Source organism: Balaenoptera physalus (genome assembly GCF_965194825.1).
Source record: "Balaenoptera physalus genome assembly, chromosome: 7".
Lineage (NCBI taxonomy): Eukaryota > Metazoa > Chordata > Mammalia > Artiodactyla > Balaenopteridae > Balaenoptera > Balaenoptera physalus.
Window position 1 is genome coordinate 10,739,681 of NC_138886.1, and position 27,381 is coordinate 10,767,061.

Below are 27,381 nucleotides of genomic sequence, written 5' to 3' on the forward strand. Positions count from 1 at the left end.
TTATAAAAGTCAACTGAATTCTCATATCTGCATGTATCTGCATCTGCTTTCTATCTGTTTCAATATGTTATTTTGGCTGAGGTATACGAAGAAAATCTGGCCTCTATCCATACATATATATATATGGAAAAGGGAGGAGAATTTTAATAGTTTCTTCAGATAATTGTATATATTATTCTTTTTATTTTTTTAAAAGATTTATTTATTTTTTTTTGATGTGGACCATTTTTAAAGTCTTTATTGAATTTGTTACAATATTGCTTCTGTTTTATGTTTTGGTGTTTTGGCCGTGAGGCATGTGGAATCTTAGCTCCCTGACCAGGGATCGAACCCACACCCCCTGAATTGGAAGGCGAAGTCTTAACCACTGGATAGCCAGGGAAGTCCCTGGAAACACTTTTAAATATTGGGAAGCTGTGTGAAGCACACAGTGGCAGATATAAATTTTCCAAAATCCTAATTTTTGTTTAAAGCCTTGAATTTTATCATTGGCAACAAAGACTGTCAGTTATTCTCCTTGAAATGACATGCTCACTTTGTTCATTTTCAAGAAAATCTGTCAAACATCCAAGTCTGAATTACCATAATTTTCTGTTAGTTGTTCTTTCAAGTAGATTGGTGATCCATGAAAAAATTGGCTAGTTGAGTATACAACTCAAACAGTAGCTCAAAGTGCATTTCCTTGGGGACAGCCAGTGTACAGTAGAATTGCTTTATGTGTACTTTCCATTTTGTTCACAAAATATAAAAAAATTATGTACTCAAGCATCAAGATTTAATAAAACCGATAAATCTTATTGCTTCATCAAAGACATTCTTCAGTTAAAATGGCTGGGTTCCCCCCTCCCCTGCTGCACCTGTACCCCCCAGTGTGTGGCAGTGATGAATACCATGACTATCAGTATATTTTGGTGCCACTGCTTTAATCAGCGCTAAGGCCAGCGATTTAACTTAACATTGGCTTTGCCCCATCAGTGCAAATGTCAAGTGAAAAAGGCAAATAATGTCTTATAATTAGTACAGAAATAGCTTTGATCTTGCAGACTCTGTGAAAAGGGTCTTGGGGACATCTATGAACCACACTTTGAGAACCACTACTGTGGAGTTCCAAATGTTAGGAAACTCTAGGCAAGTGGTGGAAACTTCCTTAATCCCTTCAGACTCAGAGGGCTGCTGTAGGCTGCTGGAGAGAAGACAGCCTGTTCTGGGATCCCCAAAGGGCTTAGTTTGCACGTAGTGGAGCTCAATATAGGTTGATCAATCAATATAAATTGCCTAAATAATATATCTAACGATTTCTTTTTTCTGCTATACTTAAAAAGTCAGTTTTTTTATGTTCTCATGGTAAACATCGTGTATTTTCTGAGTCTTGCTGATCCTTCTGTTTGTTCAGTTACCTTTTTATAACGAAGTTAGTTCAATTTACTTAACAGATAGCAGTTGGACATGTGTTACTATGTGTGGTTTTATTCTCTTTGTGGGTAGATAAGAAGTAAATCACATGGGATTTGCTCTTTTATGATCTTGGGGAAACTTAGCAGTTAAACAACATATCAAGCACTGTCCAGATGCAGAGGTGAATAGTACCTTGCATAGGGTTCAGTGTTTAGTAGGTATTTATAATACTTCCTTTTCTTGAGCATCCTTTCAGTGTCAGGCCTTGTGATTTTTTTCCAGCTTTATTGAGAAATAATTGACATATATCACTGTGTAAGTTTAAGGTGTACAACATGATGGTTTGATGTACATATATTGTGAAATGATTACCACATTAGGCTTAGTTAACATTTCACCATCCATTGTGATTTTATGTACATATACATATATGCACACACACACATAAATATACTGTATTCAACATGTCACATATATGTAAGTATATATTTACAATAAAGTTTGTATAAATAGATAAAATATATAGATATGTATTATATATGTATATGTAGTATATAAAAATCTATATAAATATGTAAATCATTCACATTTAATCTTCACAACAGTTCTGCCAGGTATTTGGTATTACACTTACTTTATACATGAGACTCTAATAGGGGGTGTGATTTGCTCAAAGTCACAGAACCTTGGTCTGTCTGCTGCCAGACTTTCCAGTATATGCCTAATTGCTCAGAGGGGTGAAAGCAATATGGGCTGGACTGGGTAGAATTAATTATTTTCCCAATGCCAGATTTTTCCTAAAGCTTTCCTAGACGTCTTCCTGGTATCTCGTCTTTCCTCCTTGATTCTATAACATTTCTCATGGTGTACCTTGTATTACAGTTGTGTAAACTCATTGAAAACAAGCATTTTGTTCAGATATGTATCAGGCACTTGATAAATATTTATATAAACATATTTTATTAACAGTGAATTAAATTTAATTCATTGTTTATCTAAATAGTATATAAATGAAATCATTTAAATATTAAGTTAGTTTTAAAAATATGCTTAATATTTCCTTTTGAGATGTGACTAATAACCCTATAATCTGTCTACTCTAAAAGTTGCAGTATGCATCTGTTTTGGTGGAGCGGAGTGGGTTCAGATGTTTTATTTTCAACTCCTAGGTTTGAAAAGCAATGAAAAAGGTGAAGATTTTTGTTTATATTGCTAGTGTTGATTAAGTAGTACCCTTTTTGGCTCCTGAGAGATGGTTCTATGATAAGATAATTGGGGAGGGGTTGCTGATTTGAGTTGATACTACATTTACTTTTTGGATAAAGGCAGATGGAAGAAGGTTGTAAAAGTTAAGCTTGCTAATCTTTTTACGTGAGATAGTCAGTTTGCAGCTTAATCAATCAATTTGGAGATCAAAGTGCCCTCCATAAGGTGTCAGTCACAATAAAGCCAGTAGCTGGCAGGGGGTTATTTATGTCTCCAAAATAAACAGTGATCAGAAGCAGCCAGTATGATAATTGTTCTATTTTTGTATAGTCTCTATAAAAAGATTATTTAAAGAGTAACATCTGTATAAGGGACTAACCATAAATGCTTAGCTAGCATTGTGAGTGGAAACTTGAGGTCTGGGTAGAGGAAGGAGACTAGTTGTCAGTTCTTTGTAAGCCACATGCAAATTGGGTATCTTTGCTTCCTAATATACCCTCAGCTTATCTTTTTGTTTCTAGGAAGTACTTAGGGCTGGAGTTCTTCCCTTTGGGGCTTTCTTAATACCATCTCAAATTTTTATTTCCAGTGGAGACTTAACTAAGTTATATGAAAGCAAACCGACTAAAGGAATTTATCCCAAAGTTCAGTTCTTAAGTCTTTCAGAGGTACTTGGTTACACAAATGAATTCGTGAAAATTATGGCTTTTAGAAGTAGAATATTTGTGCTGCTCTAGGATGTGGAGGTGAGGAGGGGGCATTTCTGTCAAATCACAGCTTAGTCCATGTAAATCGAAGGGGGTGAGGAGTGCTGAGGAGGTGAGAGAAGTAACACCCTTTCTTTGAGTTATCTTAGTTAATGCTTCCAACAACACTTCTGATAAGGTAGTGATTATTGCATTTGTCGCTGCACTGAGATATGCTGTCCCACTCCACTGTTTTCCAGTTGACCCTAGAATTGGTTGGTTTGCATATGCCAAAGTAATTTAGTATATATGTTGTCCAGTCACATGACTATATTAATTTAACAGTGGTGCATATTGCTAAATATATCAGATCAACTAGGTTGTGTCATTTGATTGAAATACTAAATTATACAGTAACTGACAGGTGGTGATATGTACATACCAAATATAGGACTTTACCGCATGAAAAAGCTGTTGATTAGCTTTAAATTTGTATGTGTACTAGGTCTAATATTGTGTAGGGATCTGGCTCATTTAGGAAGAATGTCAGCTTTTAGGCATGAGAGCATGACCTTAAAATGGTTGTGAACTTTAAAGAAAATGTAATTGGGGTGGGATTTATTCAGACACTGATAGGCAATAAAAATCAACATGTGAAGGGTTTAAATTTTCAGTTGAATGTTCTCTTAAAAATGGCTTAGAAATGTACAGACCTTATTTTAAAAACTGTCTACTGTATTTTCTTTAGGATTTATTTAAATCAAAACGAATTCCACTTTTCCTTTTGGTCACTTTTATGCTAGCATTCTCAGTCTTCTGCCCCCTTTAAAATGTTGGAGGGCTTACAGGCATTCTAAATATGTAGACTTCTTTTATTTTAAACTACATTTTTTAGGTCTTTTGCCTGTTTCTACTATTACTACTTTGAGTCTTGCATAAATTTCTTATGTTTAATGGCATCATTATGGCCAAAAAATGTACGATTGAAATAGACATTGGCAAACTACTTAAGAAAACAGAAAAGTAAAGCCTAGATCTGATTATTAATGGTGAAAAGAAAACCTAACAAGTGAAGAATAATGCTATCTGAGTTCAGAGTATTAGATACATTGGGAGGAAAAGGTTACAAGGGAATCTGTGGGCTGCTATAAATGTTCCATAATTTTGTTCTGGGTGGTAGTTACATGTATGTATACATATGTAGAAATTAATCAGACTTATGTAAGGTTTGTTCACCTTACCGTATGTAAATTATACCTCAAAAAGTAAAATAGTAATAATCTTTTCTGAAGCAAATGTGGCAAAATCTTGATCATTGTTGAATAGGAGTTGATAGTTCATTTTACTATTATCACTGTTTTTATGAAAATTTAAAATGTTTCATGATAAAAATGAAATGAAAAATCCTGTCACTCTAAACAAGTCAAATTATATCTACTTTATGAGAGCTACAGGTGGTTTTTTATTCTCTCTTTTCTTTAACCTGTCATTTTTCGTATTTGGAATTTTGTGTTTTATTGGATGTTACTGGAGAGGAGAATGAAATCTTGTTTTTGTGATATCACTTGGTGAAAGAGGACAAATCTGGTCTTGATCTTAAAACCAGCTTATATGTAAATTCTTTCCATTCTTGAATCTGAGTGGAGAAAAGTCAGACCACTTAGCTCTATTAAGTTCTAATTAAGCATCAATTTTAAAGGCTCTTTCATAAGTCTATCTAATACTTATTGAGGATTTGCCATATACTTGGTATTGTGAGGAGTATCTTGTGGGGTGATGTTACTATTTCACTTAGCATTTGAGGACACTGAGGATCTGATGTCAAGTAACTTGTCCAAGTTCTTATGGCTGAAGTAGGGAGGGCTCCCCATTCTTGGCCTCCAAAGGATACCTAAGCTGCCAATGTCAGAGTATAAATATGAAGAAAATTAGCATTCTTTGTAATTGACTCTTTATTACCACAAAAGGATAATCACTAGTTTAAGAGACATTCATGTACTGTTTTAGATGTCTTTTTAGAGCTTGTATTGAGTGGCCTTTAAAATCTCAGAATCATTTCTAACACTTTCTTAATACCTTGGCAACATGGCTTTGTCCTTTAAAACAAAATCTGGGGTAAAGGGAAATACTTATTTCCCTGTTGTATGAAAAAGACTATTTGTAGGTCATCTTTTTTAAAAAAGGCAAGAACCTCTCTCTCTAAACCACATTAGAACCCACGCCAACTTGGTACAGGGCCCTTACCAGAGTAATGATGTCAGAATTTGAAAGAGTACATAGTGCAGCTGCCAGAGCTCACACTGTTTAATTTCAACACCGTCTGTCTGCCAGAGTCCACAGCTTGATATTTTTTTCTGTATGTACCAAATTATAATCACACATATTTATCTCATCGGGGGAGGGGAAATAAAGAATTATTGTTAGATAAACTTACTGCTTTCTGAGGTAATGGTACTGTTTTGCCTCTCACATACTTCTGAGCATCCCCCCCCCCCGCCCCGCCCAACTCCCAAGTATTTATTATCCTGCGTGAATTTTTCCAAAATGTGACACAGGGGGGCAATTCACACCTTGCCTAGTTTATGTTTTGTGAGGAAACCCTTCCCTTTGCATGGTTCTCTATTCAGAAAGTTCCACGTGCTACATTCCATCCATTTGCCAAGTCTTGGACTCTTATCCAAAGTACAGTATTTGAGTATGCAATTACACATTACACATACTGGCAACAGCATACTTTCTCCCGGCCTCTCTTAGAGAAAGCTCAAAGCCAGAGGAGCAAATCCAGATGGTCTTGAGTCTGGCATCCTCAATTCAGAATTCTAGATGGCAAGACTTCATTTGGAAGTGTACCAGGCTTACTCAGCACCTGTTCTTGCTAACATCACATTTTTATGACCAGAGATTCTGGAGTTTGCCTCCTTTGCTGAGCAGAAAGAACACCACACCAGAGCTGCATGGGAAGAGGCTCTCCATCATTTGAGGGAAATATTTAATTTGCTTCCACAGGCATGCAGAGGAGGGTAGCCTTGCTGTTCGGAGTTAAGTCTGGGATGAGAGCGGGTGCAACTGCCCCTGCAGCTCCTTAACCAAATCTGGCCTTGTTTAATTTTTAAATAGTCTAAAATGTTTTGGCATCAACATAAGTGAACCATTACAGGCTCTCTGGCACCTAACATAGTACCTTTTACAAGGGGAGGTGCTCAATGACTAAATTCAGTCACCATTTATTGAACTCTCTGTGTGTACCGGGCAATGTACTAGATGCTAATGATGAATAAGATCTTTTTTCAAGAAGCCCACAGTCTGGTAGAAGGCATAAACTCTTAAACAGATAAGCTACAATTCACTGATTTTATTTGTGTCGACGCAGTTCAGTATTTTGTTCATTTTGTGAGTTAGCTACAAGAACCAGTCCACAGGATTGACATCGTGACCTAAGAACAAGCATGGGATTTCTTTTTAATTCTAAAGTATGCTACTCGCTGGCATTTTTGCCTCTTTAGATACCTCTTCTGACTTGCCCAGGAATGAAGATTTGTGGAGTGTGGAAAGATGTCAGAATAATGCAGAAAGACATTTCTAAGAAGGCTTCCAGAATTGGTTATTCTGTTCTAAGCAGTCTTTCGTTTATCTAAAAAAGATAGGAGGATGCACCAGTCTCTCTAGGTAGCTCTGTTGGTTATCAGGCTCTTGTAAGGTAAAAATAGGAAAAATTATTTCCTTCTCTCTGTGCAGTGTAGGCTTCCTTCATCTGAATTGTTGCACAGTTAGGGCAGAGCCAGAAAGCACATTTTCTTCCCCCTAACTATTTCTGGACAGATGAGGTCATATTTCCTTAGTAGTGATAACAGTTCTTGTGTGTAACTTGTTATTCTTTCAGCCTTTTTCCCTCCATTTTTGAGGATGAGTATATGAATATTTTCATTGGGCTTCTCTTATCCATAAGAAGAATGTTAAATTGTTTATGTCCAAACTTATTTCCCCAATTCTTTTTTTTTTTTTTTTTGACCGTGCTGTGCAGCTTGTGGGATCCTAGTTCCCCGACCAGGGACTGAATCCAGGCCCTTGGCAGTGAAGGCATGGAGTTTGACTGCCAGGGAATTCCCTCCCCATTTCTTTGATTCAGAAGTCTCAGACAAAACATGTATACTGCTGCTATTAAAATAATAACAGCTTATACTTATATAGTACTTATGTTCCAGGTTTTGTTTTTAGAGCTTTATAAATAAAGCAATTAAAAAGAAGGGTTGTCTCATCTTCACAACAGTCCAATGAGATAGATGCTTATTATTTTTTCCATTTTACAGATAAAAACAGGAAGGCAAAGTAAGGTAAATAACTTGCCCAAGATCACATAGCTAAGTGGCAGAGCCAGGATTTAAATTCAGGAGTTTCAGACCCATTGTGTTCTTAATCAGTGCACTATACCATTTCATATGCAGTTTGACATTGAATGATACAGAGTTCCCTAAAAGTAGGGGGTAATAATAATATCTACCATTTGTGTGCCTCCTATAGCTAGGCATTATACATGTCACTTTACTTTTCAATCTTAATGGGTATGTGAATTGGTCCCATTTTGCAGATGATAATATCCAACATTTATGGAGAGCCTAACTATGGGTCAGGCATTGTATTTAAGTGCTTTACTTTGTATTATCTCATTTAATGTTCACATTAGTTTTGTGGATCATTACTATTCTCATTCTGGATATGAGAAAACTGAAGCTAGAGATGGTCACTTGCCTGGAGTAAAATAGCTAAGGAGGTCTCTTGCCTATTTTTGCTATATACCTGAAACTAACACAATATTGTTAATCAACTATACTCCAATATAAAATAAAAAATTTAAAAAAAATAGCTAGGGAGAGATAGAAAGTTAGGATTTAAATACAGGTTTGCCTGTCTCCAGACCCCAAGCTCTTGATACCACATAATACTTAAAGAGAAGCAATAATTAGCTATAGATATTCCAATGATGAGGTGAATCTCAGAAGACTGAGCCTAGCTCCAAATCTGTTTCTCGTCTTTAATCCTCACATAGTTTGTTGATTAATTGTGAGCCTTTCTTTTCTTCTTCTTCATGTTCTCATAATAGAGAAACTTGAGGTGTCACAGATAGTCTTCTTGTCTGAACACAGGAGATCCTTGTCTATCTGATTTAGTGAACTTGTCCTTTATTAAGGCTTTGAATTTTTCTTTAATTCCATTTGCTGGACTCATCACTCTTTATAGATTTGTTTCTGTTATCTTCACAGGAATTTCTAGAAGTTATAGTGGGGAAAATCATAAGCATCTATGAGGTTCTGTTTTTGAAATACTGCACTTTAGTGTATCTTTATCTTGCTTCCTTTGGATTGTAAGTTTATTTTCTTTACCACCTAAGATGTGGTGTTGGAGATTTTTGTTTGTTTTAAATTATTTTTTAAAGTGAGAACCTTTATGTGTCCCATTGAGCCTCAGTAGTTGCATTCAAGTCTTGAATCTCGTGTCTCACCCATTTCCATTGGCAGAGTCGAATCTAATAATTTCAGAAATGAGTACGTTTTTCTGTCCCTTCTTCCTTTCCTAAATATATTTCCCTTTTCTATCATTCTAGATTTTCTCTTCTTTCTCTTCAATCGGTTGGTCACTTAGATTTATTAAATCTACCTCCCAAATACCTATCAAACTCTGGCCCAAGGTACTCAACATCACTAGATATCAGAATAATGAAAAAAATTTTAAAATGATATACTACCACATGGCCACCAGAATGGCTAAAATTAAAATAACAAACAAAAAAACTGACCATTTAAAGCATTGGAGAGAACAACTGTAACACTCAACTTCTGCCAGCAGAAGTAGAGTGTAAGTTGGTGCAAACATTTGAAAACTCTTCAGGAGTACCTTTGCAAGTTGAACATAAGCAATTCCATGTCTAAGCATATACCCAACAAAAATGGATAAAGTGTATGCTGAAAGAACATTTATGAGAATGTTCATAACAGCATTATTTGTAATAGTCCCAAACTAGAAACAACTAAATATCTATCAACAGTAGAATGGGTAAATGAGTTGTGGTATAATCTGTAAAGTGGAATACTGTCCGGACAAACTATCACAGTATGCAGCAGCATGGATGAATGTCCTATGCAAAATGTTGAGCAAAAGGAGCCAGACACAAAAGATTATATAATATGTGATTACCTTTATGTAAAGTTCAAAAATAGGCTAAACTAATCTGTGGTGATAGAAGTCAGAATAGTGGTTACGTTTACTGAGAGGATATAATGACTGTGAGGGGGCACAAAGGAGGTTTCTGAGAGGTATTAGTAATACTCTATATCTTGATTTGGGTGTTGGTTCCACAAGTGTGTTCACTTTGTAAAAATTCATTGAACTGTACATTTGAGATGAGTGTGCTTTACTTTTTACACTGGAACAAACACAAATTTTAAAAAGCTAGGCAGAAGCTTGGTTTAAAAGTTTGAGGGGAAGCATAGGGCTCAAGGACTTGTGTTAAGAGACCATTTCTAGTTAATGACTTGGAGTTAGTCACTTAAGAGTGGCCTTAAATGATAACTTTTTAAAATTTACAGTAAAGGTCTGGAAGGAATCACACCAAACCAATAATACTTTGGGTCAAGAGTAGGGTTGTGAGAGAATTGGTGGGGTTTTACCTTTTATTCTGTTTAGTACTTCTCACATTTTGAGTTATTTTTCAATAATATTTTAAGCATGCTTTTTTAAAAAGCAATTTTAATGAAGGAAATGTTAAGTAAGTAGCATGACAAGAAATAGGGTAAGATACTTGAGGTCAAGTGGAACTTCGGTGCCCTGCAAATCAGATCTCATTTAGCCATAGTTATTTTACAGTTCAGTAAAACAGCAAGAGAATTGCTCAGAGGTTGAATAGAGCAAAATGTCAAAATAAAACAAAACAAGCCCTGGCTTCCCGTTTGCATCTTTAAAAAAAAAAAAAAAACTGTGGTAAAAAACACATAACGTAAAATTTATCATCTTAACTTTTTAAAAATACACAGTTCATTAGTGTTAAGTATGTTCATATTGTTGATCAACAGATCTCTAGAACTTTTTCATCTTGGAAACATGAAACCTTGTATCCATTAAACAACTCCCCATTTTCCCTTCTTCCAACCCCTGGTAACCACCATTCTACTTTCCGTTTCTATGAATTTGACTACTTTAGATAGCCCATATAAGTGGCAGCATACAATACTTGTCTTTTTTTGACTGGCTTCTTATTTCACTTAGCGTAATGCCCTCAAGGTTCATCTGTGTTGTAGCATGTGACAGCCTTTGCGTCTTTACTGCCACTATTGTGGTCAAAACCATCATTTTTTTCATCTGAATGATTGCAGTAGCCTCAGTATTCTCCTTGCCTCCAGTCTCGCCCACCTCTAATTTACCTTCCACCCAGTGGCTAAATGCAAATTTGACTTTACTTTAAAACTTGATGCCCTGACTGCAGTTAAATAAAATCTAAATGCTTTCACCTGACAAAGGCTTTCACTATGGGGCCCTAATACACTAGTTCCTAAGTCACATCCGTTTCCTTGTTGCTCCCAAACTAGGTATACTGTTTGCTCCCAAGCTAGATACACATCTTAATTTTTTTCTTGATCATACTGTTTCATGTTCCCAATCTGTATTTGTTGACAGTGAATCATGAATGAATCATGACTTTTAGTGAGACACTTTGTCATTTATGACTCTCATTCAGCTGTATGAGGAACTTAGTATTTTCCCATTTTACAGCTGAGGCAACTGAGGCTCAGAGAATTTTAGTTAGAAATTCTTTGATTAAACCCATGTTTTCATACTGTCTCTGCTTTTTTCTCTACATTTTACTGCCTGCCCAAAATTAAGGATCTCTTCTGGTGAATTCTAGTTATCTGTTATCAAAAGGTAACCATGAATTTCTAGGAACTGTTAAAGCAGAACAAGTGCCTTAAAATAATGTTAATGATAATTTTGCTTTACTATTTACAACAGGCTTTCACATTCACGTATAATAATCCAGAGATGCCATTCTTTTAAGATATTATATATCCTTTTAAATAACATTACAATATAAGCATAGAGCATTGGTGCAATGGACACTAGTCTATTTTAGCACACACTGAATGTATTTCTCCAAATTAGACTATATTGTTTATACTTAAGTAAATTTTTAAGAGAGATTATATAGTTCTTTCTACTTTTTCTGGAGACTTGAAGCCTAATAAATAAATGATATCTAGCTATTTTTTAAAGTTCCATGCATAGTTTAGACTGCATACTTGCTGACATTCAGAAATCTATTTTCATCATATGTAAAATTACATCATACTGTCCCATATTCTTGTGATCCTGGAAACTAGTTCTTTTCAAAGTTAGAAGCAGAAAAAAATTTAGTCTTTGTCAGGAAAAATTTTAAAGGAGGAAAAAAAGTCCCACCAAACCACAGAAAATCAAACTGCTATAGTGAACTGAGCAGTTCCCCTAGGAACCAGTCATCTGGACTGTGCTGTTTCCTAGCAGTTTTGACAGTGGACAAGCTTTCCAAGTTTCAGTATCTTCATCAGTAAAATAGGAGCTAATAACAGTACCGGATTCTTTAGATGGTTGTGATTATTAAATGACATGTTTAGAAAAACATTGCACAGGTTCTGACATGTAGTAGACCCTTGATAAATGTTATTTGCTATTATTTGTGGAGGGTGTATTTTTGAAACATATTAGGTATATATAAGTATCAAAGTCTTAGCAGATGTGAAGCTTTACCAGAAATCTGACCTTTTACACTGAGCTGATCAGCTTTCATTTTTGGACCATGCAGTTACTGTGACAGTTTCTCTTCTGTGTGATATACATACTCTCAAATATCTGCAGGAAACCTGGGGCGTCATTTTCTCTTAAGGAGAGATCCGTCTTGTCAGACTGAAATTAGGCAGGATTTACAGGGAAAATTACAAAGAAATGAAAAATGATAGTAATTTTATTAGCTATTCTGTGGGAAGTAAGAGTTTTTTTTCTTCCTGTCAGTGCTTGAATTCCTCTTGACTGTAGGTACTTGGGTAAACATTACTTTGTGCTGGTATGAGGCCATGTAAGTGGAATCTATTCAATTGGTTTTTATTGACTTTGGGCTTCTTTTTTTTTCTTTCTTAAGAAATTTTGATTTTTAAGTTGATCATTCAGTACAGTGTGTGTCCTCAAAGGTTTTCCTTTTTCTAGTCATGGCCTGAAGTATTTAATGTTTCAGCAATTAGGCAGGGCAAATGTTACGTGATGTAAGAGGGCCAGATTGGGAAGCATACTAAAGGCAAGCTTTTTGAGGAAAGAACTCTTTTTAATGACTTTGGATCTCTTCTTATACATAAGAGTACCTGAAACAAAGTTGTCATTCAGTAAAGCTTTGTTGAATAAGTGATATTATTGGTTATTTTCTTGTCTTGGTAAGAATTTATAGGACTTCCCTGGTGGCACAGTGGTTAAGAATCTGCCTGCCATTGAAGGGGACACGGGTTTGATTCCTGGTCCGGGAAGATCCCACATGCTGCCGAGCAACTAAGCCAGCGTGCCACAATACTGAAGCCCACACACTCTAGGGCCCATGTGCCGCAACTACTGAAGCCTAGAGCCCATGCTCCGCAACAAGAGAAGCCACCGCAATGAGAAGCCCGTGCACCGCAAGGAAGAGTAGCCCCCGCTCACCACAACTAAAGAAAGCCCGTGTGCAGCAACGAAGACCCAACGCAGCCAAAAAAAGAAAAAAAAAAAGAATTTATAGTAATTTCTATTATAAATTTGGGAAACCAAAAATTTATATCCATAGTTAATGCTCTTTGCTCACTCCTAAAATTTGAAAATAATTCAGATGTGAAAATACTGATTTTGTGCATTTTAATTTATCACCACAGTTTTCCATGTTGTTTTTCTCCCAAAGGTGGGATTAATTCTTGATTCATGTCATTGTTTCCAAGTAATGAACACATCTACAAGATAGAGTGATTTGATTTGATTTGTTTTTACTTCTGAGATTTGGGGAGCCTAATGTTCAACTTCCCTTTATCCTTTTGGAAGGTTTTCAAGATTTCTGTCAACTGACTATCATTTTCAAGGGTGTATAATTTATCTTACTAGGAAGATTCTTCTATTTTCCTGTCCTTATTTCACTTTGAATTTTCCTTTAGAACTCTTCTTTTTTCATTATTGAAGAAATGGAAACTTTATTATATTTGGGTACCAGCTAATTATGTATAGCACATTCTCAGTGTTCATGAGCTTAGTGTTAGACAGGCGCTATCAGTTCCTGTTAGTAGGAGTGTAAATTGGTCAAACTAAAAAAATTATCAGAAATGTAGTTAGTGATTTCTGTATAAATATGTTCACTACAGTATTATTTATAATAGAAAATAACTGGAAACCACCTGGATATCTAAAAAAAAGTCATTTTTACAGACTTTAAAAAATGCTTATAAGGGAACAAATTAGAATATAAAATTGTATATAAAGAATTGATTCCATTGTATATGAACTACACCAAGATATTAATAAGAATTTTCTCTGTAAGTGGGGTTATAGGTGACAAATTTTCTTTACATTTTTTTAATTCAAATTTTCTATATAGATCAGGTGTTACGAATATAATGACAAAAACTCCTGGTATTTTAAAAATCACTAATAGATAACTACAAAACAAGACTAGAGGGAAATTTATTGACAGTGGTTATCTTATCTGATAGTGGGATGATGAATAACTTTTTTTTAGATTATGAATAACTTTTTGTCTTCATATTTTTTGTGCTTCTCAGTCTATCTTCAGTAAGCATACTATTTTTATAAGATGAAAAAATAAGTTATTTTATAAAGTATATCACTATAGTCAACCAGGAATTTTCTTTCAGAGACATTTCTTTCTCTATGAGACTTCCATAATGATCTTTAGGGGAAAGACATACTTTCTTTGCCCTGCTTGATGGCTATGGTAGACTTGAGAATCCAAATCTTTTTTTTTTTTGGCTGTGTTGGGTCTTCGTTGCTTGCGCGCAGGCTTTCTCTAGTTGTGGTGAGCTGGGGCTACTCTTCATTGCGGTGCGTGGGCTTCTCATTGGGGTGGCTCCTCTTTTTGCGGAGCAGGGGCTCTAGGGCACGCGCGGGCTTCAGTAGTTGCAGCACACGGGCTCAGTAGTTGTGGCGCACGGGCTTAGTTGCTCCGTGGCATGTGGGATCTTCCCGGACCAGGGATCAAACCCGTGTCCCCTGCATTGGCAGGCGGATTCTTAACTACTGCACCACCAGGGAAGTCCCTCCAAATTTTAGTTACGTTTCTTGTATACAATTTCTGATTAAATAAACTGAAATAGTAATACTGCTGGAGATAAAGTGCTCTACCTTTTGAAATCTGTGTGAGTGCAGTGATCCATTTCACCATTAACATCCCAACTTCAAAGTATTTTTCTCACAGTATTTTTCTCATAGTATTCTTGCTATCTTGTGTTCAGCATATACAGCCAGAAACTTTTCAATAATCAGAAGTAGCAGTTCATCCATTAGTGGATCTTACTCTGCTTAGCTCTTAATATCTGAAATAAATATTTTAAGATATACATAAGCCTTTGAAACCTGTTATTTTTTTTTTAAACTAGAGTGATTCTCATATACATGGATATAAAAGCAGAATGGATAATAGTAATATCCACTATTTGTAAAACTTTAGCTATGTTTGTCAAACATTTGTGGTATTCCAGGCACTATGCTAGACACTGACAAACATATTTTTCACAGTAGTTCTTTGAAGTAGTATTATTTTCCCTTTTTTCTCCTAGAGGAGGTATCTAAGGTTCAGAGAGGCAGATTTGTCTTGGGTCACGCAGTCGGTGAGTGCTTAAGCTGAGACTGGATTCCAATCTTTGTGACTACGATGCTGAAGGACAGGACCTTTGTCTTGTTTGCTATTGTATATTCAGTGCCTACAACAACGCTTGGCATATACTAAGCATTCAACAGATAGCCTTTGAAAGAATGAACTATATACCTAGAAGCTTTTAAGTGGCCAAGCAGAAGAGATTGTCTGTTCTAGTAATATAGGATTATACATAGAAGTGAGCCTGATAAAATGTAATGCTATTAGAAAGCCAAATGGAGATACTTCTAACAAAATCTAGGTCATAGTAACAGATGACCAGGTTGGGAGCCTCCTTTTTGATTTAACTGTCTAATTTGTTCGGAGTACATTTGCCAGCTCTCTTTTCCACTTGACTTTGATATTCAGTGAACAAAGGAAAAGCAAAATACACGTGATATTGGGTCCTTGCTGGTGGGGAAAAAAAATCTGTGTGGAAACCCAAGTTCTGTAAGTGTCAAGGAACCAGAATGGGAATTTCTTGATTGGGATTTAGGTACTGGGAGCCTCAGATTCTGTGGAGATAACATTGTGCCATTGTGGTATATGGAGATACTTTATTGTTAACAGCAACTTCTTATATAGTCCTATGACAACAAAGACTAAATTCCAATTGGAAGAGAGGTTAATATTTAGATACCTCATAGACATGGTACTAGTTTGTACGATAAATTGTTACAGAAGCCCGGTTGTGACTCTAGCCCTAGCCCTGCCTTCTTTTCATGTTTATCATCCATGTCTGAAATATTCTTGGTTGCTAAGAGCTAGCTGAGTCATGGGTTGAGTACTAGCTAGCTGTGTGGTCATGATGTCATAGCATGCGCCATTAAAGGAAATGGTAAGTGCTAAGAATTTAGTCTTAGGGAAGGGAGTGAAGGAAATATGTATCACATCTAATGCTTCAGTGTATCACGGTCTGCTCCTGGATTGTTTTTCAGTGTTCAGACACCCTTAACTCTTTCTCCTCCAGAAATTTTCTTGTTTTTAATCATCACCTATCAAAAGGAGACTGAATTTTTGTATGAGATAGTGGTTCGCCACAGATCTGAGTAATGGTCACTGTGAAACCAAAACCACCCTATGTTTGTTTGAAGGTGTTGGGTTGGCCAAAATTTCGTTAGGTTTTTTCTGTAAGATGGTTCTAGTAGCGCTTAGTTGTCTTTAACCTCATTCGAAACGATTTTGTTAGATTGTATTGTGACAGCTTTCGTATCAGCGTGCATTTAAAAAAACAGCTTGTCAAAATTGAATTTTTATGTAGCCATTTTAATATTGAAGATGGAAGAAAACAACATTTTCAGCATATTATGCTTTATTATTTTAAGAAAGGTAAAAATGCAGCTGAAACGCAAAAAAAGATTTGTGCATTGTGTGGAGAAGGTGCTGTGACTGATCGAACGTGTTAGAAGTGGTTTGCGCAGTTTTATGCTGGAGATTTCTCGCTGGACGATGCTCCACGGTCGGGTAGACCAGTTGAAGTTGATCAAATTGAGACATTAATTGAGAACAATCAATGTTATACCACGCGGGAGATAGCCGACATACTCAAAATATCCAATTCGAGCATTGAAAACCATTTGCACCAGCTTGGTTATGTCAATTGCTTTGATGTTTGGGTTCCACATGAGTTAAGCAAAAAAAACCTTTTTGACCATATTTCCACATGCAATTCTCTACTTAAACATAAGAAAAACATTCCGTTTTTAAAACCAGTTGTGACGGGTGATGAAAAGCGAATAGTGTACAATAATGTGGAACAGAAGAGATTGTGGGGCAAGCGAAATGAACCACCACCAACCACACCAAAGGCTGGTCTTCATCCAAAGAAGGTGATGTTATGTATATGGTGGGATTGGAAGGGAGTCCTCTATTATGAGCTCCTTCTGGAAAACCAAACGATGAATTCCAACAAGTACTGCTCCCAGTGAGACCAACTGAAAGCAGCACCCGATGAAGAGCATCTGGAATTAGTCAACAGAAAACGCATAATCTTCCATCAGGATAACACAAGACCGCATGTTTCTTTGATGACCAGGCAAAAACTGTTACAGCTGGCTGGGAAGTTCTGATTCATCCGCCGTATTCACCAGACATTGCACCTTCGGATTTCCATTTATTTTGGTCTTTACAAAATTCTCTCTTTTTCTTAATTTTTAAATTTGTTGTTTTTAAAAAATGTTTATTTATTTGGTTGCGCCGGGTCTTAGTTGCGGCAGGCGGGCTCATTAGTTGTGGCTTGCCAGCTCCTTAGTTGAGGCATGCGAACTCTTCGTTGTGGCACGCATGTGGGATCTAGTTCCCTGACCAGAGATTGAACCTGGGCCCCTGCATTGGGAGTGCGGAGACTTAACCACTGCGCCACCAGGGAAATCCCACAAAATTCTCTTAATGGAAAAAATTTCAATTCCGTGGAAGACTGTAAAAGGCACCTGGAACAGTTCTTTGCTCAAAAAGATTAAAAAGTTTTGGGAAGATGGAATTACAAAGTTGCCTGAAAAATGGCAGAAGGTAGTGGAACAAAACGGTGAATACGTTGTTCAATAAAGTTCTTAGTGAAAATGAAAAATGTCTTTTATTTTTATTTAAAAAAACCGAAGGAACTTTTTGGCCAACCCAGTATTTTGTTTCCATAATGGCTTGAAATCCATTAAGGTCTTGTAGTTTAGCATCTCTCTTTGCTTGAATCAAACGGAGCTGAGGGTGTACCTTCTTTCATATTCTTATGAACTATGTTAGTTCAGCTTCGAAGGATGGCACGGCAGTTTCTCCAAATCATTGGGTCCATTCTCAAAGTTTCTGAACTCAGATCCCTACCATTTTTTAAATGAGATGGCCTCTAACCATGGTTATCTCAGTTAATAGCTTATCATCTCCAAGAGGGCAGCTTCTGTATCTATTTTGTTCATCATTCAACCTGGGTCTAGCACTGTGCTTGATAAGTATTTGAATACCCCCTTGCAAATCGAAATTGCTATCTGTCATTTAGCCTCCAGTATAGATACGTTTTTTGGACCACCACTGGTAACAAAGACTTGGAAGTGACTTTGTTAAAAATCGCCTAGGTAGATAGTGGCAGAGCTAAAATTTCATGTCATATCTAATCCAGCCAGTTTCTGGGATTATGAACCTACCTTTTCAGATTTTACACTGTACCACATTATCTCCCCTATATGTTGTTCTGCTGTTTGCTTTGGAAAATCTCTTGCCTTTCGTACTCTGAAAAGATTTTGTGGCATGTTCAACATTTTTCAGTTATTTGGCATCATCATTAAGAAACACCTACTTTTTCTAGTTTCTGTTAGATTACTTTCAACTTTAAAATGAGTGTACAGATGTAGTACAGATCTTGCCTAGGAATTCCTTCTATGGCTTTGGTTTTATTTTATTTTTAAAAATTTTTATTGGAGTATAGTTGATTTACAATGTTGTGTTAGTTTCAAGTGTATGGCTTTGATTTTAAAAGACATGAATTTTCTTTCCCATACCTGCAGGAGGCTATTTTAATTTCTTAGTCATAGGTAATATTAGAATTTTCATGTTTCTGTTTTAATCACCAAGAAGAATTAGTAGAAAGCTTATTCCAAAAAAGTCTCCAGGAAATATTATTTCTTAATTTAAGAAAATGATTCTTATACACGTAATAACATTAAATTAGTATCAGTATTAAATACACCTCATGATATTAAAATCTGATGTTCCACCTCACTTTTCAAATGATAATTTTCCTATATTCATTCAATCAGTTCATCTAATATTTCTGTTTCTAAGACTTTGTGAGATTCTTTGTGCAGTGTTGACAGCTTTCATCTTCATGTTTGTTTTAATTAAAATTTAAACAGAGAATGGCCTGTGCTGTAAATCAGCCTGGAACCCTTCTATTTCCATTCTCTGTGTTTGGGAAGAGTCTCAGACAATGAATTGAACCTCAAGCCCTTACTGTGTTTTCACAGAATTGACATTTCCAAGGTGTTTTCCAATGTGCCAGGAGCAGTTCAAGATCTTTTATATATATGATCCTTGAACCTTAAAACGACTGTCAGGAAGGCATTAATATTTGTGGTTTATACATGAGAAGTCTGAGACAAAGAGAGGAAGTGACTTATTCAGGATCACATAGTAAATAAGTGGCAGAGCCAGGATTCCAACCCATGTCCACTTGACCCTAAGACCCAGTTTCTTGCGCCTAGCAGGCATAGGATGGGTTGAGAATGCATCCAAATTGAAGGACCTCATATTCATGTTTATCATGTCTGATTATTTGATGGTAGATTTGGAGGTTGACATGTAGTCATAACACTGAATACCATTCTGGAACATTTTAATTACTCTGGCCACTGCTACCTGTCTGCCGTTACCGTCTTAATATTCTTCATAACCTTTATTACAGACCAAGGAAAAAAATGAAACCTTTGTTTTCAAAATGCCTTTTTAGACATCTCTCAAGTATCGTAGTGCTAGCTACCTTGTCTTGTCATTGTATTTTTTGCTTAGAGATCACTTTCTTTCATGTCTAGCTGGATGTGCAGTTGAAAACAGGTGTTCTGGATATAAATATGCTCTAGATCAGTACTGTCCAATAGAACTTCCTGCAGTTGGAAATGTCCAGTTTCTGCATTGTCCAGTATAATAGCCACTAGTTACGTGGGGCTGTTGAGTGCTTGAAATGTAGCTAGTGCAACTGTGGAACCAAATTCTAAATTTTATTTAATTTTGACTAATTTAAATTCAAATAAAAATAGCCACATGTGATTATAGCACAGTTTGAGGTAGTAATTGATTCTTGTGTTTGATGAGTAATAGAATTTGAGGAAATCCAATAATTAGTAGTTTAAAAGTTGCTGATTGGTTTTCCAGCAACATAAAATTTGGCATGTGTTTATCCTAAAGGCATAGGACCAAATAGAGTAGAACAGTTCATATTTCCAAAGCACTTTTTGATTATTCATGATCTCATTTGATGAGTATTTCAGGTATGATATCATTTGGGACTTGTGTTTGCTAATGGATCACAGAAGAACAAAACCATTTACAGCTTTCTTGTGCAGGGGCTACTCCTGTTGAAATGGACACCACTCTGGCCCCTTGATGCTCAGGTTGAGGCTTGAGGGCCTGGACAGGAACCCATGTACTGTTTTCCACTGCTTATTGAGACTGGAGAATTATCCTTCTCCCCTCACCTAGAATGTCCATTAATTTCATTTTTTATATCTAAAGAGAGGGAAGTAGAGACAGTTTCTAAATTTAGCCAGGGAGCTATAATAATTTGATAACCAACAAAAGAAAATTTAGTTTTCCTTTCTAATATTTCAAAATAAATCCTCAGGGCTTTGATTTTAGTTCTTTGTTTTGGAAAGTACAACCCAGAACTCAGAAATGTTCTGTGTAAGATTCGTTTTTAAATTGATATGTGTCTTCTGAAGAAACTTTTGATGGAATTAAATAGTAGATTTCATATGATATTTTGAAGAAAAATTCATTTCCCTGGAGTCTTGATAGATTTGGTTTCGTTTTGATTGTCTGGCCTTATGAAATAATTTGTAAAATATATTAATTTTATTGTAAAATATATTAATTTTATTATATGTTACTAAGTAGCATATTTTTCTCTGTCATTTTAGTTGTAAAATGCTCCTCTCCTTTCTATCAGAGCTCACCACTAATCGACTCTGGGTGCTTTTGATTTTTCTGACTATGCCAAGGCATTGAATGAAGTTCGCTGTAGTGAGAAAAGAGAGCACATGGAACTCGTGACTTTATATACTCCAACAATAGAGCTTTTATGACATTGGAGGTGGTTAAAAATGCTAGAAGTAGCTCTTAAACATGGCATCACTGTGTTGCCTTTTTTTTTTTTTTTGTAAGAGCTGCCAGGAGTGCATCGGGCCTGTAATTTCCTGTTCTCTGAATCCCCCATCTTTCTGCAGCTCCAAGCTTTGTGTCCCACAGCCTGTGACTCTGTGCTAACAAATCGCTATTGTCCAGTGGGGCGAATGGTGGCTGGAACTAAAGAATTGCTGTCTGGTTTCTATTCAAATCCAGGTAGTGAGATATATGAATGGACTTTTCGAATCGTCATGTGAATAACGTCTGCTCGGCATGAAGGCTCAGAGCCACACTAGGAAAGATTAACTCCTGGGCTGACCACTAACATCTTTTGTAGTAGGAGGTAGAAACATTCCCAAGTATCATTTTATTCACACTTAATTTTCCATTTCATCTTCCAAAAGTAGACTTAGCCATTCAACTATTTGGCTACTTTTCTCTTAAGTTTTAGTGTTTCTGTTGATAATATGGAAGTTTGGGAAAATGCTAAGTTGTTTTTCGCTTAGAACACTTTTTTTCTGTCAAAAGTTTTCTACCTTACATTTATAATGGCATAAAGTTATCTTTATAGCATACATGCAAAAATGAGAGAGAGGGAGCTGCTTTTTCCAAGAAACCAACCCTTTAAAATGCTTTCCAACCATTGAAGGGAAAAATCTCCTTTTTTTCAGAGCATCCTACTTATTTGCATTTTTTTCCTCCCAAAGCACAAATTTATACAGAGAAAATAGAAACAACTTAAAATGCGATGTATTAACCAAACAAACAAGCCTCCTTCAAATTAGGAACCAACTTAAGCATTTGTAAGTATAGCAGAATCAGGATTTTAAAAATTAGATTTGGAAGCTTGACTATAATTCATAATTCTCATTATCCTTAGAAAATTGTTATATTATCTTTCTCCTGTATACCTGAAAAAAATGTCCACAGGCTTAAAGGGCCATGCTTTTTACATTCCTTCCATATTGCAGGTACTGTGGAACGGGAGAGCCTTTTATGTTTCTTTTTGTCTTAAACTCAGACAGCTTTGTAAGCAGTAGTGTGTAGATTACAAGAGTTAGACAAAAGCAGGCGCGACTGAGAAGAGTTGAGGGGGGGAGAGCTTGGGGCACTTCCTGTCACTCAACACATTCCAGATCACTAAAAAATTTCCACACCCTCTGCATTCCCTTTTGCCCACCCCAGATCCCAGTATTTTCTGATTACATATGTTGTGGTATTTATCACACTCCTCGCTATCACTGGGCTCTGGCAAGACTGCTTCAGAGGAGATGCATTCCTTTAGATTGCACAAAGCATAGCTGGGAAAATGGCTGGCAGTTTCAGAATCTAGTCACGATCGCACGCATGAGCACCTCACACATCCATGCCCCTTTCCCCCCTCTCCCGCCCCTGCAGCTGGCTGACCTGTCTCACCCACTGCTGGCCTATCGAACGGCCAGGACTGTCTGGTTTTGGCTCATGCCTTTGTCCATGTCTGGCTTAGTTCCTCTCTGTCTACGCTTGCCTCTACCCCCACCGCCCCAGGCAGCACAAGTGTTTGGCCACACAAAACTACAGATAGAAAAAAGGTGGTAAAAACTTCAAACTTTGCTAGATTCTCCAACAGTTTATTCTTTTGTTTATTCACTTTCTCTCTTCTTTAATACTTCGTTTTAAGAAAACAAATACAAAATTAATTATCTAAAGGCAAAGAATGCAAAGCAACCTTTGTGTTCCTTATAATAACTGACTTCATAACTCTCTCCAGCTGCGTTATGGGGTGTGTATAAAAAGCTTCTGTTCTGAGAACAAAGGAGCACGTGCAGAAATGAGACTAAAAAATCCACTGACAGTATTTCACCACACAAATTACTTAAAAGATTTTAGTCAAGCCTCTCAACAGATTCAATGTTAAAATGGTTTTTAGTTAAAAAAAAAAAAAAAAAAAAATTGAAAGTGCTTACCCAGTAAAAGAACCGAAGTAGTCCTGAACTGTTACGTAAGACTTTTTACAGTTGGATCTTTGTCAAAAGGGGGTGGGGGTGATGGGAGAAAGCAGCAACAACAATCAAAAAAGTTCGAGCTGCTGTGGCTTAGAGGACAACTTCTCTGTTTCCAGATAGGATTCTTGCTGTAGAAATGGAACTCCCAGCCAGCACAGCATCCTGTCCCGGTAGAGAAATGAGTTTGTCAGTAAAAAAAAATTAGATACTGGAACCCAGACTAGATGAGGTATTGAACCACGCCAGATTTCCTTGCAGCCCTGTCTGCTCAGCTCGCATTGAACTATATATGACCCAGATGATGGACAGAAGCACATTCAGTCATGTGCACACTGGAAGAAAGCGGATTTGCTGGTCCCTGGCAGTGCAGGGGTTTGTCTTCTGATTGGGCTGTGCCCTGATCAGTGAAATGTGAAGCCCTCACCATTCAGAGGCCGTAATTCAGGACTGGCAGTTTGAGTGTCTGGCTGCCTGTAGTCACTGAGAGAGACTTTGAAGGTGTTGCTTTTGTTTGGTGGCATTACCCACTCAGAGGTTACTTACACCTATGTACTAGTATTAGGAGCAATGCTAGCCTTCCTGAAATGCAAGAAGGAAGCCGACTTTGCCTGAATTCTGTCATCTTATTGTTGATGAACTTTGCTCTAACTTAACCCAATTATTTGGTTTGAGAATTTTTGTGATCTTAACCAAGGCCCATGTCCAGACCACACCCTGGCCGTGATTTTGTGGGCTTGATAAGGTAAAAATAAAGGTAGCATTTGACTTTGAAGCTTCCTAGATGCTACAAATTGCTCTTAATGAAAATTGGATGGATGGGCAGCAGAGAAGTTAAGTTTTGGATTCTGGAGTCTTTGAATGTGCTAGGAAGAAGCTTTATCTCTTATCGCCTTTGTGAAGCTGTCACTCTTATCCTAGTCCTTAGTCACATAGGGGACTGCTGGGGGGAAGCTACCGAAGTATAGGATCCCATTGAACTGTGACATAGCCTTTATGCAAGATAGCCACAGTCTACTCTCTCTAGTCTGTCTGAACTAGGGTCCTTGGGATTATTTCCTGTCTTTCTGGGCCACTAGGAAATGAGGCCATTATTTGGACTGTCGGTTGTGACATTTTTGTTTAGTATATGAAAGTTGCTTTGTTTAACGCAAATTAACACTGTTTTTTAAAAATTTGAAGCAATAAAGGAATTAGCTTATATAATCCTAAAGTGGTGTTTAGACACATAAATACTTTGGTTCATTTTCTGCCTCTCTTACACTTGTGGAAATAAATCCATGGTCAGTGTATAGCGCCTGTCTATTTTGCTGTAAATTCTGGGTTTGGATGTTTAAGTATTTGTAATTTCTTAGATGTTACACAGCATCCTGCATATGGGGACTGCCCAGGAATTTTTCTCTTGTCTTAACCTGGAGAAGCTGGGTTGATATGCTATGGGATATAACCATGATCAAAGTCAGAAAAGAAGGGATGCACACCCTCTCTTTTCTGTAAACTACAGAACAATCATTCCTTTTTTTCTTTAAATTGTGGTAAAATATACGTAAAGTAAAATTTACCATTTTAACGTCTGTAGTCTGTAGCATTAGGTACATTCACATTGTTGTATAATCATCCCCACTACCTATCTCCAGAATATTTTTATTTCCCCAAACTGAAACTCTGTACCTAACATTAACGTCTTATTCCTTCCTCCCCCAGCCCCTGGCAACCACCATTCTTTCTGTCTCTATGAATTTGACTATTCAAGATACCTCATAGAAGTAGAATCATACAGTACTTGTCTTTTTGTGACTGGGTTACTTCACTTAGCTTAATGTCCTCTAGGGTCATTCATGTTGTAGCATGTGTCAGAATTTCCTTCCTTTTTAAGATTGAATAATATTCCGTTCCTTTGTACGTATAGACCACATTTTGTTTATCCTTTCATCTGTCGATGGACACTTAGTTGCTCACACCTTTTGGCTATTAAGACAATCATTCTTGACCATTCTTCTTGTAATCTTGTGGGGGCATCTTTACAGAGCTGTTCTGACCCATCTTAAAAGCTATTCCATTTTATCAGTTGGAAGGGTTTTGGTATGCCTTTTAACTTTAGAGACTAACTAGGCCCTAATATCAGATTTGCTAGAGAAGGGCAGATTCTTTTCAGCCGTCTTGGATGAGACTTAAAACATAATTCTTCTCTATTTATTTTTTATGGGTTTATCTTTTCCTATTACACTGTGAGCTCTTCCTGGGCAAGGACTGTAGTAAATTCCTTTTGAATTGTGCCTGTGCCTCTTGTTTAGGAAGTAGACATCAATAAAAATTAGTTGGAAAAAAAAGTGAATTAATGAATAATAATAGAATAATAGCTAATTTTATTGGATTTTTATTATAGGCAAGACACTGTGACAGATGTTTTATATACATTGTTTAACTTTCAAAACAACTCTGAGGTAAGTATTGTTATATTCATTTAATAGATAACTTGTTCAGGACCTCACAGCATATAAAAGATACAACTGAGATTTGAACCCTTGTCTCTTTTGGCTCCAGAGCCATTATGCAAACTCCATAGTGAGGTGATGATCAGTGGGTTTGGAAGCAGGAGATTAAGGCTAAGCATTGATTCCAAATCAGAGATTCTTTCATTAGACATCAGGAGCTATAGCCCTGTGATAGAGATGGTTCATGAGTGGATACTCAGAGGAAAGCTTTGCACGTTATAGATCTTTAGCTGAACAACCCCTTGTTGAACTCAGTTCACAGATATTCCTGTGTATGTATATAAATTCTCTTTCTTAGGTTATTTTGAAAGTGCAGTTAAATGAATGCACTAGAACGAATGCATCGATGTTCCTCCTACATATATGAATGACACTGTTCTAGGTGCTGGGGTGAGTCAAGAATAAACCAGAACAGATTCTTATGGATCTTGCATGCTAGTGAGGAGACAGAAAAATAAGTTTACAAAGTAATATAAAGTAAAACAGGAAACCATGCTCTGAGGAAAATAAAATAGGGTAATGTGATGATGGACAATGCCTTGGGGGTAGATTTGGATGAGGGACTCCTTAAATGAGGAAATACCCAGGAATGCTTCTCTGAGGAAGTAAAATATACAAGCTGAGAGCCAAACGATGACAAGAAGAATCCTAGAGGATAAAGAGCTAAAAGAAGTGTGATCTGAGCAATGAGAACGAGATATGAGTTCTAAGATAGGATTGAGTTTGGTGTGTTTGAGGAGCAGAAAGAGTAGCATGGCTAAAGTGGAGTGAATGCAGGTAGGAGATAATGTTGGAGAGGTAGGATGGGGTCCTATCATGTAGGGCCTTGTGAGCTGTGATAAGAAATTTGGATTTTTCCCCAAAGGTAGGAGATTGGAAGGTTTTAAGCAGAAGAGTCCTCCTGACACTACCTTTTTTTTAAAAATTAAATTAAATTAAATTTATTTATTTATTTTGGGCTGCTCTGGGAGGCATGCGGGATCTTAGTTCCCGTGCCCCCTGCAGTGGAAGCACAGAGTCCTAACCACTGGACTGCCAGTGAATTCCCCTGACACTACCTTTAACTGGAGTCCTTCCCAAGCTGGAGACTTTGCCAAGGCTTTCACATGTTAGTGGCCAGCTCTAGGTGTCCTAGCAGAATGATACTTCTTTTACAAGAATGCTGGGGCAACCATTGGTTTCATTGCTCTTTCCACATCAAAGAGGGCTCATTCAACAGGAGTCTCTTGTTGTTTTCACAACATCACTGTTGTGTGGATAGGATTTTGTATGCTGGTTTTCTGTATTAATTTAGGCTAAAATTCAGTTCTTAATTAGACCTGATCTTTCTGTGTCAGTAACTTTGAAGGACGTGTTCTTGGCAGTTGATGATGGCTGTTTCATTTATATGATATACTTAAGGGCATACTGATGAGAATCTGAAATTGACAAGTAAAGAGGAACTTTCCCAGTATTCTTTTTATTTTTTGGCTGTGTCGGGTCTTAGTTGCGGCATGCAGGATATTTGTTGAGGTGCGTGGGCTCTTCACTGTGGCGTGCGGGCTTCCTTCTATTTTCTCTTTCTAGTTGAGGCACGCTGGCTCAGTAGTTGTGGCACGCAGGCTTAGCTGCCCCGTGGCATGTGGGATCTTAGTTCCTCAACCAGGGATCGAACCCGCGTCCCCTGCGTTGGAAGGCTGATTCTTTACCACTGGACTACCAGGGAAGTCCGTTTGCCAGTATTCTTTTTTTTTTTTTTTTTTTTAAAGATTATTTATGGGGCTTCCCTGGTGGTGCAGTGGTTGGGGGTCCGCCTGCCAATGCGGGGGACACGGGTTCGAGCCCTGGTCCCGGAGGATTCCGCATGCCGCGGAGCGGCTGGGCCCGTGAGCCACGGTTGCTGAGCCTGCACGTTTGGAGCC

General features: G+C 37.1%; 1 protein-coding gene and 1 long non-coding RNA gene across 5 annotated transcripts in view; one reads left to right on the top strand and one right to left on the bottom strand.

Annotated features, from left to right (window-relative positions):
• LOC309663636 overlaps positions 1 to 27,234 on the bottom strand; it is a 48,897-nt gene extending 21,663 nt beyond the window's left edge. The window contains exon 1 of the long non-coding RNA XR_014265375.1: positions 22,950 to 27,234. This is a non-coding gene — a long non-coding RNA (uncharacterized lncRNA). The remainder of the gene's footprint in view (positions 1 to 22,949) is intronic.
• The window catches only part of NR6A1 (nuclear receptor subfamily 6 group A member 1), a 213,379-nt gene that overhangs the window by 71,169 nt on the left and 114,829 nt on the right, over positions 1 to 27,381 (top strand). The window lies entirely within an intron of this gene.